We start from the raw sequence: 12,909 nt of genomic DNA, 5'->3' as shown, positions 1-12,909 counted from the left end.
CAATTCCAGCAGGAACGACAGATTTGCCGGCTCTAGGTTACCCGCTGCCCATTTTTAATGGGCTAGTTGAGGAAGATGCGGAACTCCACATTAGGGAGTTTCAAAAGCTGATGTTTAACTGTCGCATTCAAGAAGAAGGGCATTTAATGATGTTCTTCAACATGACTCTCAAAGGAAGAGCCGCTATATGGTATCATGGTTTAGAAGCCGGAACCATATTGAACATTGATGCATTTTATGGAGCTTTTCGAAGGGAGTTTGCCCCTGAAAGGGGTGGGCAATATTGGTTGCGTGTACTCAACGTGACCCGCCAAGATCCACACGAGGATATTCGTGCTTATGCGAAGAAGATAAAAGAGGTCTTCCGTAAGTTGGACACCTCTATTCCTATCCCCGCAGCTGCCCAATTGCAATATTTCCTACATGGTTTGGACTTTAATATCCAATTGCAGTTGAGTAGTGTTCCCTTGGGGGATATAGATACTGCCATTACACGAGCACAAGAGGTGGAATCCCGACTACAAGCAGCCTATGCTTCTAGAGGCAATTCGAACATGGGTTTAGTATTGGGAAACAATACCGCAATAGCCAATGGCAGTAGTGGCCAAGGGATAGCGATGGCTAACCCTAATGGGAGAGGGAACATGATGCAGAATGTGCCTTTATTACCAGCTCCCCCTAGCATGTCGATGCCTACGGGCAGTCAAATGGCTCCAAGTGGTGGAGGCCAGGCGGTCAATTCTAATCCCATGCCTGTGGTTCAACAACCAGTGCCTAATCGAATTGTTAGGCCGATGGAGCGACATGGTAATGACCAAGGCTATGAGTCGAGTTCTTCCAATGTTCTTGGCGAGGTTAAGGACATGATGAAGCATTATACCGACATGATTACGGAGCAGTATCGACAAATAGCTGTTGATGTCAACTTCCTTAAAAAACAACAAAATTTGATAGGAAGTAGATACCCAGAGGAGGGTGCACCTTCGAGGTTTAGTTGCAAATGGTGTGGTGGGCAGCACTATCCACGAAATTGCCCAAATGTTAAGTGCGACATTTGTGGAAAATCTGGCCATCTAGCAGCTACTTGCTGGAGTAAGATCAGTTCCCTCCAGCGAGGAAGTCGGCAACCAGGGCCTGTCAATCATCGTGGCCAAGGAAATGATTCCCAGCCAGAAAATGGGCCTAAACAAATACTTCAACGACCAAAGACGACGGTGGAAGAACTACCAAGTGGTAGTGGGGTTAGTTTGATTGAGGCTGTACGCGTTAATGATGCTGAAACCTCTAATCTACGAGCTGTCCTTACAAGAGGTAAAAAGGGTAGAGAAGCCGACATGGATAAGCCTGTCGACGGAAACCCTAAACAAGGCGACAAAGGAACGCAAGTTTTGGATCCTGCCCTAGAAGGGGGACCTTTGAAGCCCGTAGAGAGTAAAGCCGATAAGGAACCACCAAAGAAGAAGGTGAAAGTTAAGAAAGAGGCAATAAAGCCAGCTCAGCGACCTAAAGAGCGGATGATTTGGCGTGAAAAGCGAGCTCTTTCGAACTATCATGAATTCGATTTGGCGGGCTCTCTTTGCGAAGTCAAGCCGGATGTGAACCTTTTGCAGCTTATTAAGCTTTCCCCAGGAGTACGCAAGGAATTTAGAAAGATCCTACGTACCGGGTATATCGTAGAACCTTTGGGTATTGCGCGAGTTGGTGATGACTGGTTTGAGCATGCTGAGAAGCATTGCCCAAGGGTTGCAGCCTATGTCGATGGGATATTAGTAGATTATGCCATTGTCGACACGGGATCATCTGTTAACATTATGAGTTCTGAACTGATGGAAAGGTTGGGTCTTGCGATTCAGAAAGATACTTCCACAATTCTCAGAATGGCAGATGACAGTTTGAGACAGCCGGAAGGCTGCATTACTAAGGTCCATGTCACTGTTGCAAATGTAGAATGCCTGTTGGACTTTAGGGTGATTCGTTTTGCAGGGCGGCCAAGTTACCAAGTATTACTTGGACGACCTTGGATCTTGCAAGCGGATTGCCAAGTGGATATACCCGCCGGTCGATTGTTATTCGGCAGAGGTGCCCAGCGTGTGGTGGTTGATGCTTATCCTGAATCCCCGCAGAGTGAGAGGGCTCCTCTATCTTCTACAGAATTGGAGACATTAGAAGATTCATCTGTTAGTGAGGCATCATCGAGTGATGAGTCCAAAGAGGGATCCACCACGGAGGACATCTATCAGATCACTTTGAACGAGCCGATAGAGGCCCAAGATCGTATAAGAGATGCAGATGTTATCGAGCTAGACCTTGGTACGCTTGATGATTCGCGGCCAATCAAATTAGGCTCTATGCTCAGCTCAGCAGAAAGGGAGGACTATGTGGCCTTGATCCAGGAATTCCGTGATATCTTTGCCTGGAGTTATGATGAGTTGAGAGGCATCCCTCCCAGTCTTGCTGTTCATACAATTCCGTTGAAAGAGGGTAGTCGTCCTGTACGGCAGAAAGTCAGGCGTATGCCTTTCGAATTAAGGGACGGGCTGTTTGAAGAGTTACAGAAGCTTCGAAAAGCGGGTTTGATTTTTCCTGTGCAACACACGGAATGGTGTTCGCCAGTTGTGATTAGAAAGAAGAAGAATAATCAGATCCGTTTATGTGTAGACTTTAGGGAGCTGAATAAGCAGACAGTTAAGGACTACTACCCATTACCATTTATTGACCAGATTTTGGATCAATTAGCGGGTAGGGAGATATATTCGTTTATGGATTGCTTTGCAGGATACAACCAAATGGCAATTGCAGAAGAGGACAAGTTGAAAACAACTTTTATCACTGTATTTGGCACTTTTGCTTACCACGTGATGGCTTTTGGTTTATGCAATGCGCCTGGTTCGTGGCAACGAACAGCCGATAAGACATTCGGTGACATATCCCCTGAAGAGTTGAGGGTGTTTATTGATGACTTAGGGGCCGCCACCGTGAGAGAAAGGCAGTTGATCATTTTGAGAAAATGCTTTGAGCGCTGTAGACAATTTTGCATCGCCCTAAACCCACGGAAGTGTGCTTTTGGAGTACCTTATGGGCTATTGCTGGGCCATGTGGTCAGTTCGGTAGGAATTGCGACAGACCCCGAGAAGGTGAAAGTTATAGTTGCCATGGGTCCACCACGCACCCCGAAAGAGGTTCATAGCTTTCTGTCTTCGGTTGGTTACTACCGTAGATTCATTAACGCCTTAGCAGAAAGAACGTTGCCACTTACAAATTTATTGTCCTTTAGCTGTTCGTTTGTGTGGGGTGATCCTTGCAAGGTAGCATTCGAGGACGTGAAACAAGAGCTAGCAAGAGCGCCCGTTTTAAAAGCACCTAAAAGAGGTGAGGTGTTCTATATATTTTCAGCAGCCACCATGTATAGTATCAGCTGCTGTTTAGCCCAAATTTGGGAAGAGAAGTGGTACCACCCGATTGCTTTTGCTAGTCGGAAGCTGGGGGTATCCGAAATTAATTACACCTACATGGAGAAGCTGTGTCTAGCGATGGTCTTTGGGACCAAGAAATTCAGGCATTACATTCTCTATGAGAAAGTCGTGCTTTATACGAAGGCGGAGGGACTTCGACTATTGATGAATAAGTTACAGCCGCCTGATCGTTTAGCGAAGTGGTTAATCACTTTGCAGGAATTTGATTATGAAATCAAGAGTAAGCCACCAAGGTTGCAAGGCATCGTGGAATGTCTAGTGGACTTTGGGGAGCCGAAAGAATTTGTGGCTGAAGGTAGTGACATGGAGATGATATTTAAAATAGATACGGCATCTATTCCCTCCTGGTATGCTGCAATAACACATTATTTATCAACGGGAGAGGCGGGATCCGAACTATCTAAGGCTGAGAAAAGGAAAATTAAGCAGCAAGCGTTAAAGTTTGCTTTGATCGCAGGTACATTATATCGGCAAGGGGTTGATGACATCTATCGCCGATGTGTGATGCCTGACGAGGTGCCATTCATTTTGGAAGAGTGCCATGATTCTGCTTGCGGTGGCCATTTTGCTGGACGGCTTACAGCACAAAAGGCTTTAAGAGCAGGTTATTGGTGGCCTGCCATCTTCCAGGATGCGTTTGCGTATGTTAAGCGATGCGATATTTGCCAACGACATGATAGTCGAGAGAATAGGAAACGACCACTCACCCCTATTATGGCGATACTTCCATTTGAGAAGTGGGGAATAGACTTTGTGGGTCCTATTACTCCGTCATCGACTACGCAAAAGAGGTACATCATTGTAGCAACTGACTACTTCACAAAGTGGTCAGAAGCACGTGCAACAAGGAAAGATGATGCTAAAGAAACTGCTAGTTTCCTTTTAGAGCAGATAATATGCCGGTTTGGTCCACCGAAAGAATTAGTGTCGGACCGCGGAACTCATTTCCTGAATAAGGTGATCAAAGGTTTGACAGAGTTGTGGAACATCCAGCATAACAAGACAACCCCATATAATCCGCAAGCCAATGGTCAGGTTGAAAGCACCAACAAGCAGCTTGTGGGCATCCTGTCCAAAACTGTGTCGGAAAAGAAACGGGATTGGGATAAAAAGTTATATGTGGCAGTGTGGGCCTATAATACGACTTTCAAACGAGCCACTGGCCATACCCCGTTCAAGTTAGTATATGGGGAGGAGTGTGTCTTGCCTCTAGAAATTGAGCTGCCGACTATTCGGTTTGCCATCAATCATTCTTTGAGCGATGAAGACGCTCTTTTTGAGCGCTTGACGACACTGGCACATTTAGATGAGCTTAAGTTGCAGAGCTTGTTGCACCAAGAAGTGGCGAAGCGCCGAATGAAGCAGCTACACGACCTCAAAGCCAAGAAATACACCTTCAAGAAAGGACAGCTTGTTCTGTATTATGACGCACGACGTGAATTATTCCCAGGCAAGCTAGAACCCAAATGGGATGGGCCCTATAGGATCGTTAGGATAGGAAAGAATAAATCTACAGTATTGTTAGCTGACCTTGAGGGGATAGAATTTAAAAATAAGGTTAATCTTAATAAGATTAAACCTTATTATTTCTGATTGCACTAATGCTATGACTGCCTTGCAGGTCTAGGCACGATTGATCAAACATCTGCAAGGAAATCGTGATAGAGGTTGATGGGTCGGCTGATCCCTTATTTAGAACACCCATATTTGGAACAGAGATATCATCAGGGAAAGCTCATTTGGTGGAGCAAAGGATACAAGGTGATTGAGCAAGAAGGCGGGACATTCATTTGGGAAATCAAGGTCTTCTGCCATCACTGCCTACAATTTTGACGAGCATCCCTGTTGAATTCCATGATGATGGAGGGATGGAGCCTACAGTCCACCCGTTGAATATGCTGAATTTCGATTACCATAATTACGAGTAGAGTTCAGGATGGCAGAATATGTAAACCCTTTATGGACGTACACCTTGTACTTTGATGGGGCGTCCAGGGGTGCATGCAAAAAAGGAAGTGTAGGAGTTGTCATCCGCGACCCCCGACGACGCATTGTCATGAAGTTAGCTGCTTATCTCGGGGCGAATTTTACCAATAATATGGCAGAATACAAAGCCCTGATTATGGGTTTGAATATTGCAAAGAAGGGTGGTATCCGCCAGTTGTTGATAAAAGGGGACTCTCAGTTGGTTTTAAATCAACTCAATGGGACGTACATGGTGCGGAACCCGATCCTTTGTATGTACCATCATACTGCCATAGCCCTGCTAGACGAATTCGATAAAGTGTCTTTTCAGCTGATTCCACGGAATTGGAATCAGTTTGCCGATTCATTGGCTAATCTTGCGTATGAAGAGGACCTCTTCTTTAATTGTGGCCCTTGTCCCGATATATCTATTGATGGTGAGACAGGACCTGGTCGTTTGTGGGGTATGCTTTCTGAACATGCCCTCTTTGGCAGACGATGGTTGATTTGGGTGATGCAGAGGGTAAGCGAGACTCATCTACCTTTATTATCGGGGACCCATAGACTGATTCGACGACATGTGATGCGAACACCTCTTGTGATATACGCAGGAGGGATAGGTCATAATTTAATGCACCTAGTTTAGGGCTATGCGCCCTTGTTCCCCTGGGAATAGTATGCTTTGATGTCTATCATGGTTGTTTCCAGGAGGATGTTATGCATAGTATTGTTTGATTTCATTAGGCCAAGAGGGCCGATTCAGTTTTGTAGCAAAGTCATGTCTGATTTCATTAGGCCAAGAGGGCCATTTCCCTGTCTAGTGCGGGTGCGTTTAATTGGGTTTTTGTTTTAGTGTTGTGCTGGACAGGTTTTGCGGGTTGTGGAATTTTGTGGAGCCTGGAGGAGCCTTTGTTGCGATGGGAGCTTCTTTTTGGGCCAATCCAGGTGATATTTCTCCTTTACGAGTACCTTTCTTTCCTGTTATATGTGTATTTGTACTTGTTGAGGGGATACTTTTTGTTGGGGACCGGCGACCAAGGCATGAAGTCCCAGGTTTAGGCTACGTATGTTTGAGGGAGGTCGGAGTAGTCATTGCCTCCTGTAAAGACATTGTTAGACATTGAAAGATCTGTTTTAGAAGGAAGCCTAGTGGCTCTGTTCTGCTAACCTGCTAGGCAGCCGTTCTAGGAGTTCTTGTTAGCAGTGAGGCAGTTAGAGAAGCCTGCTAGAAGATAATAATAATGATGCCAAGAAATCCTGAACATCCCAAAAGATGAATATAAATGCGAAGGTGTGTAAAAAGGGGTTCTAACCCCTATCAAAGAAGAGGAGAAAAGACATGAAAATATATAAGCAGTTGATCATTGCCTTGCGAAGGCCTGGTAGGTTCCTGGGGACGAGTCAGACCCGGGGCCAATACCTTGTCTTCCTAGGGGTGGCTTCTTGCTGGAAAGATAATATCAAAACAAGGAAGGTTGGAGCGAAAATAAAAGTGAGCGTTAGAAAAGGATTAAGTGTCGCCTTGCGAGGGCCTGGTAGGTTCTTGGGTGCCGAGACAGGTCCTGAGACCGATGCCCTGTTCTCCTTGGGTCACTACGCTCAGCTCCCTCCTTTTTACATGCCCAAGTATGTTCATCCAATCAAAACCCTCAAAGAAGAGATATACTGAAAGAAAATATCCTTTGTTCAGGCTATAGGAGTCCTCGCCTTGTAGGAGCTCCTAGTTGCGTTGTCTTTAGTTGGTCAGTAGTTCAGACTACCACTTAGGGCAACCTCTTTGGCAGTTCTTTTTAGTTTGGCTGTGTTGGAGCAGCTGGTTAGTGACTCACTTCGGATCTTCTATTAGATGATGCTAGGCCTACTCCTTGTGGATGTCATGCCTTGGTTCTGTCCAGGGGTAGGGGGAGCATTGTGCTGAGTTTTATGATGATAATTGCTTTGTATCAGTTTGATGCTTCTTTGGTTGTTTATGTGCAGATATGTTCGTGGATTCGACGGGCTGAGTCGCCCTATCCCGTGGTCGCCAATGAGAGCGGAATTTAGGAGACGGCAAGTGCTTAAAAATAGCTAAAAATTATGAATATCAAGGGAAAAATATTCACCGTCAAAGGCGGCGGCTCGATCTAAGACGATTTTAAGCGCCAAAGTGCTTTAAAGGTGCCCGAGCGACACTTGGTGATTTTTTATAATTTTTCAGACAGTCGTGCGGGTTGACACGAGCTATTGGCCAATGCGGGATGCTAAGCCGGACGCCCAGGATTTTTCAGAGCTCAATTCCGAGTCCGGACGGGGAAATGGCCAAGAAACCGGTCAAGATACGAAGAGGTGGACCAAAGTTTGGCCAAATGGGCAAGTGACCTTTGGGAGCCCAAGAAATTTTATGCAACATAAAAGATAGCATGAAAACGTGGAGAGAGAGAGGATGAAAGAATCGTGATCAACATGGCGCCGAAAAATGCGCCCCATTGTTGATCAATGGAGCATGGCTGCTGCAAACAACCCCTGCAAGTGATGATTGCCCCTCATTCCCTCCTGTATGCAGACTCTATCGCCGCCCTTCGCCCGTGGAATGATGGCCTGGTTTGAAATCTCTGATTCTAGTCTTTCTCTCTCCTCCCTCTCTCTCTTCTAAGAGGCAGTTCATGTGGGAAGAAGGAGCAATGAAGAAAGAATGATGGAGGCTTGTCCGGCATGGACCGGATTGCTCCACGGGCCGAGAATGGTGATTTGTGATGTTGCTGGACATGAAGTGTTGCTGTTTTCCAAATCTACAGCCATGGACACAAAACCCGAAACACGCGTTTAAGCGGTAAACTAAAAATTACAAAGGAAATTTAGTGTTTTATGCTTTTGATTGATGGAATGCCGTTCATATGGACTAAGATTTGAGTATGCTGCTGATTCTTCTGAGTTCTTACTGTTTATAACCAGAAATTATGAAAAACATGCATTTCATGGCTCGAAATAATGTCAAGAAACCCGAAAACCATGAAAAATGGGGAAAAACAAGGGTTTTGGGCATATAAATGGGGAAAACCGTCGATACACATCAACTAATCTTTCAATTTTGTTGCAAATGAACTAAGGGCCACAGCCCACAAACTGGTTTCAATTTTCAGCAATTTAAAAAAATACAAGAAAATGAAGAAAATGGGGAAAAATGATAAAAACACCATGAAAAATAGGGGAAAAATACATTTGGGGCTACGAAAAATACAGAAAAATAGGATTTATGTTTGTTGATGTATAGCAAGGTTGGGGCATGAAGTTGTGCTTCAGTTCAGCCTTGTTTATATGTTTTGGTGCGTGTTTCATTCCTTTCTCCACATAAAATGACAAGGAAACCCTAAAAGAAATGAATATAATGATGCACTATCAACGGGGAAGGGTAGAGTTGTGGAAAAATGGTTAAATGACACTGAGCATGAGGAATAATTTGCTGATTTTATATGCATTGCAACTAGGACGGAATAATAATGATAAGAATTAAAACCTAGTAGCACGAAGATCACTTCGGTGCTAGGTGTTGCAACGAAGCACAAAGCGATTAGAAAGAAAAGCATGAAAGAGATGTTTTGCACTTGCACGCTGGTGGTTTTTAAAATGTTTGAGCACTAGGCATCCACCTCTTTGCATGATCATTTTTTGAGGAAATTAAAAGTATCAGAGTTAGCTCCTGGATATGCATAGCAATTGTTTTCAGTAGGCCTGTGACCCACCGTTGAGAGCGTGAGGTTCCTATGCTGTAGGCTAGTCGAGGGTTAAAGGGGAAATTAAGTAAGGACAATGGTACATTCCTGGATACGTTTATTTGGTACCTTGAGTGACGTTTGTGCGAAATGTCTAAATGTTGAGCGGCGCATCGAGGGGCCAATCCCCAAGGTGTAGGAGAGTCGCAGAGGGTTGACGGCATTCAGCCGTAGGAGGAACCCCATGTGTATGTGATTCGAGCCTTTTGGCTATGTGAAAGGGACTCCCTTTGAGGAGCAATATTGGGTTAGGATCAGTTGGACTACAACGTATTACAAACGCAATGTTTAGGAAGGCAGAGATTTTGATAGACGCTCCTGGCCGCGAGGCCGAGGGGTTGTCTTGTGCATAGTGACGAGGTCCGGCTAGTGCATGAGCCAGTGCCGGCCCGTTTTTAGGTCCATCAGTGGGGGGGGGGGCGCGCATCGCGACATGGTGTGGTGTCATGTCATGCGGCGGGGGGAGGGGGGGCGTGTCGTGTCGTGTCATGAGGGGTGGGGGGATGTCATGGGGGGGCCGCGTCGCGTCGTGTCGTGTCATGGGGGGTGGGGTGGGGATGTCAGGGGGGGGGGGGAGCGGGGGCGGCGCGTCGCGACATGGGGTGGTGTGTGCTGAGGGGGCGTCGTGTCATGTCATGGGGTGGGGGGGTGGGGTGGGGATGTCATGGGGGGCGGGGGCGGCGCGTCGCGACATGGGGTGGTGTGTGTTGAGGGGGCGTCGTGTCATGTCATGGGGTGGGGGGGTGGGGGGGGGGGGGGGAGGGGGCGCGTCGCGTCACGTCGCAACATGGTGTGGTGTGTGTTGAGGGGGCAAGGGGGAGGGGCGGAATTTTGGTGGAGGGGGCTATCATGTTATGTTGGGGATGGGGAGGGGAGCATGTCGCGTCATGTCGTGTCGTGTCATCCAGGGGGGGCGGGGTGTGGGGGAGGGGAGCATGTCGCATCATGTCGTGTCGTGTCATCCAGGGGGGGGGGGGGGAAGGGGGGTGGAAAAGGGGGGGAGGGGGGGGAGGGGGGGCAGGGGCGGCGCGTCGCGACATGGGGTGGTGTGTGTTGAGGGGGCGTCGTGTCATGTGATGGGGTAAGGGGGTGGGGTGGGGATGTCATGGGGGGGCGGGGGCGGCGCGTCGCGACATGGGGTGGTGTGTGTTGAGGGGGCGTCGTGTCATGTCATGGGGTGGGGGGGTGGGGTGGGGATGTCATGGGGAGGGGGGGGGGGGGGGGGGGCGCGTCGCATCGCAACATGGTGTGGTGTGTGTTGAGGGGGCAAGGGGGAGGGGCCGAATTTTGGTGGGGGGGGCTATCATGTTATGTTGGGGATGGGGAGGGGAGCATGTCCCGTCATGTCATGTCGTGTCATCCGTGGGGGGGAGGGGGGTGTCGCGCCGTGTCATGTCATGGGGAGGGGGCGGGGGGGCATCGCGACATGTTGTGGTGTGTCTTGAGGGGGGAAGGGGGGGGCGGGGGCGGGGGCGGCATGTCGCGACATGGGGTGGTGTGTGTTGAGGGGGCGTCGTGTCATGTCATGGGGTGGGGGGGTGGGGTGGGGATGTCATGGGGGGGGGGGGGGGGGGGGGGGGGGGGGGGGGGCGTCACATCGCGACATGGTGTGGTGTGTGTTGAGGGGGCAAGGGGGAGGGGCCGAATTTTGGTGGGGGGGCTATCATGTTATGTTGGGGATGGGGAGGGGAGCATGTCCCGTCATGTCATGTCGTGTCATCCGTGGGGGGGAGGGGGGGTGTCGCGTCGTGTCATGTCATGGGGCGGGGGGCATCGCGACATGTTGTGGTGTGTCTTGAGGGGGGAAGGGGGGGGCGGCCGAATTTTGGAGGTGGGGGGGAGGGCGCGTCGCGACATGGTGTGGTGTGTGTTGGGGGGGCATCATGGTGGGTGGGTGTGTGTGTTAAGGGGAGGAGAGCACGTCGCATCGTGTCATGTCATGGGGCGGGGGGGGGGGGGGGGGGGGGGGGGGGGGGGGGTAGCACATCGCGTCGTCTCGTGTCATGGGTGGGGGGGGTGGGGTGGGGATGTCATGGGGGGGCACGTCGCGACATGGTGTGGTGTGTGTGGAGGGGGGAAGGGGGAGGGGGGCGCATCGCGTCGCGTCGTGTCGTGTCATGGGGAGGTGGGGGATGTCATGGGGGGGCGCATCGCGTCGTGTCGTGTCATGGGTGGGGGGGTGGGGTGGGGATGTCATGGTGAGGGGGGGCGGCACGTCGTGACATGGTGTGGTGTGTGTTGAGGGGGGAAGGGGGGGGCCGAATTTTGGAGGTGGGGGGGAGGGCGTGTCGGGACATGGTGTGGTGTGTGTTGGGGGGGCGGGTATCGCGTCGTGTTGTGTCATGGGGAGGGGGGCGTCGCGACATGTTGTGGTGTGTGTTGAGGGGGGAGGGGGGGGCCGAATTTTGGAGGTGGGGGGGAGGGCGTGTCTTGTCATGGGGGGGATGTCATGGGGGGGGGGGGGGGGGGGGGGACGACATGGTGTGGTGTGTGTTGAGGGGGAAAGGGGAGCGCATCGCGACATGGTGTGGTGTCATGTCATGGGGCGGGGGGAAGGGGATGTCATGGGGGGAGGGGGGGCGGGGGCGGCGCGTCGCGACATGGGGTGGTGTGTGTTAAGGGGGCGTCGTGTCATGTCATGGGGCGGGGGGGATGTCATGGGGGGGCGCGTCGCGTCGTGTCGTGTCATGGGGGGGAGTGTCGCGTCGTGTCATGGGGGTGGGGGGGATGTCATGGGGGGCACGTCGCGTCGTGTCATGTCATGGGGGGCGCGTCGCGTCGCATCGTGCCGTGTCATGGGGTGTGGGGGGGGTGTCATGGGAGGGCATCCCGTCGTGTCATGTTATGGGGGGTGGGAGGGATGTCATGGGGGGGAAGGGGGGTTGTCATGTTATGTTGGGGAGGTAGCGCATCGCATCGTGTCGTGGCATGGTGGGGGGGAGGGGGCGTCGCGACACCCCACGTCACCCCCCACGACACGGCACACTCCCCCACCCCACCGCACCCCCCCACAACGCGGCGCCTCCCCCCCACCCCACCTCGAAAAACCCCGCTCCATCCACACCATGCCTCCAAAAACCCCACTCCACCCACCCTGCCCCGCGTCACCCCCCATGATACGGCACACCCCCCACCCCACCGCACCCCCCCACGATGCCCCCCCGCACCCCACCTCAGAAAACCCCGCTCCCTCCACACCACCCCACCACGCCTCCGAAAAACCACGCTAGACCCACCCCACCCCGCATCACCCCCCTCCCCAACGACACGGCACACCCCCCCATGACGCCCCCCCGCACACCACCTCGAAAAACCCCGCTCCCTCCACACCACCCCACCACGGCTCCAAAAACCCCGCTCGATCCACCCCACCCCGCGTCACCCCCCCACGACACGGCACACCCCCCACCCCACCGCACCCCTCGACAACGCCCCACCGCACCCCCCCACGACGTCCCCCCGCACCCCACCTCGAAAAACCCCACTCCCTCCACACCACCCTACCACGCCTCCGAAAACCCCGCTCGACCCACCCCACCCCGCGTCACCCCCTATGACACGGCGAACCCCCCACCCCACCGCACCCCCCGACGATGCCCCCTCGGCACCCCACCTCAAAAAACGCCGCTCCCTCTACACCATCCCACCACGCCTCTGAAAACCCCACTCGACCCACCCCACCCCGCGTTACCCCCCCCACGAGGCCCCCCCGCACCCCACCT

The sequence above is a fragment of the Lygodium microphyllum genome, chromosome 27 (assembly GCF_053477565.2).
Source record: "Lygodium microphyllum isolate KBCC chromosome 27, Lygodium_microphyllum_v1.1.10, whole genome shotgun sequence".
Taxonomy (NCBI): Eukaryota; Viridiplantae; Streptophyta; class Polypodiopsida; order Schizaeales; family Lygodiaceae; genus Lygodium; species Lygodium microphyllum.
The sequence above is the reverse complement of the archived record's forward strand: the minus strand, read 5'-3'. Positions refer to the sequence as shown.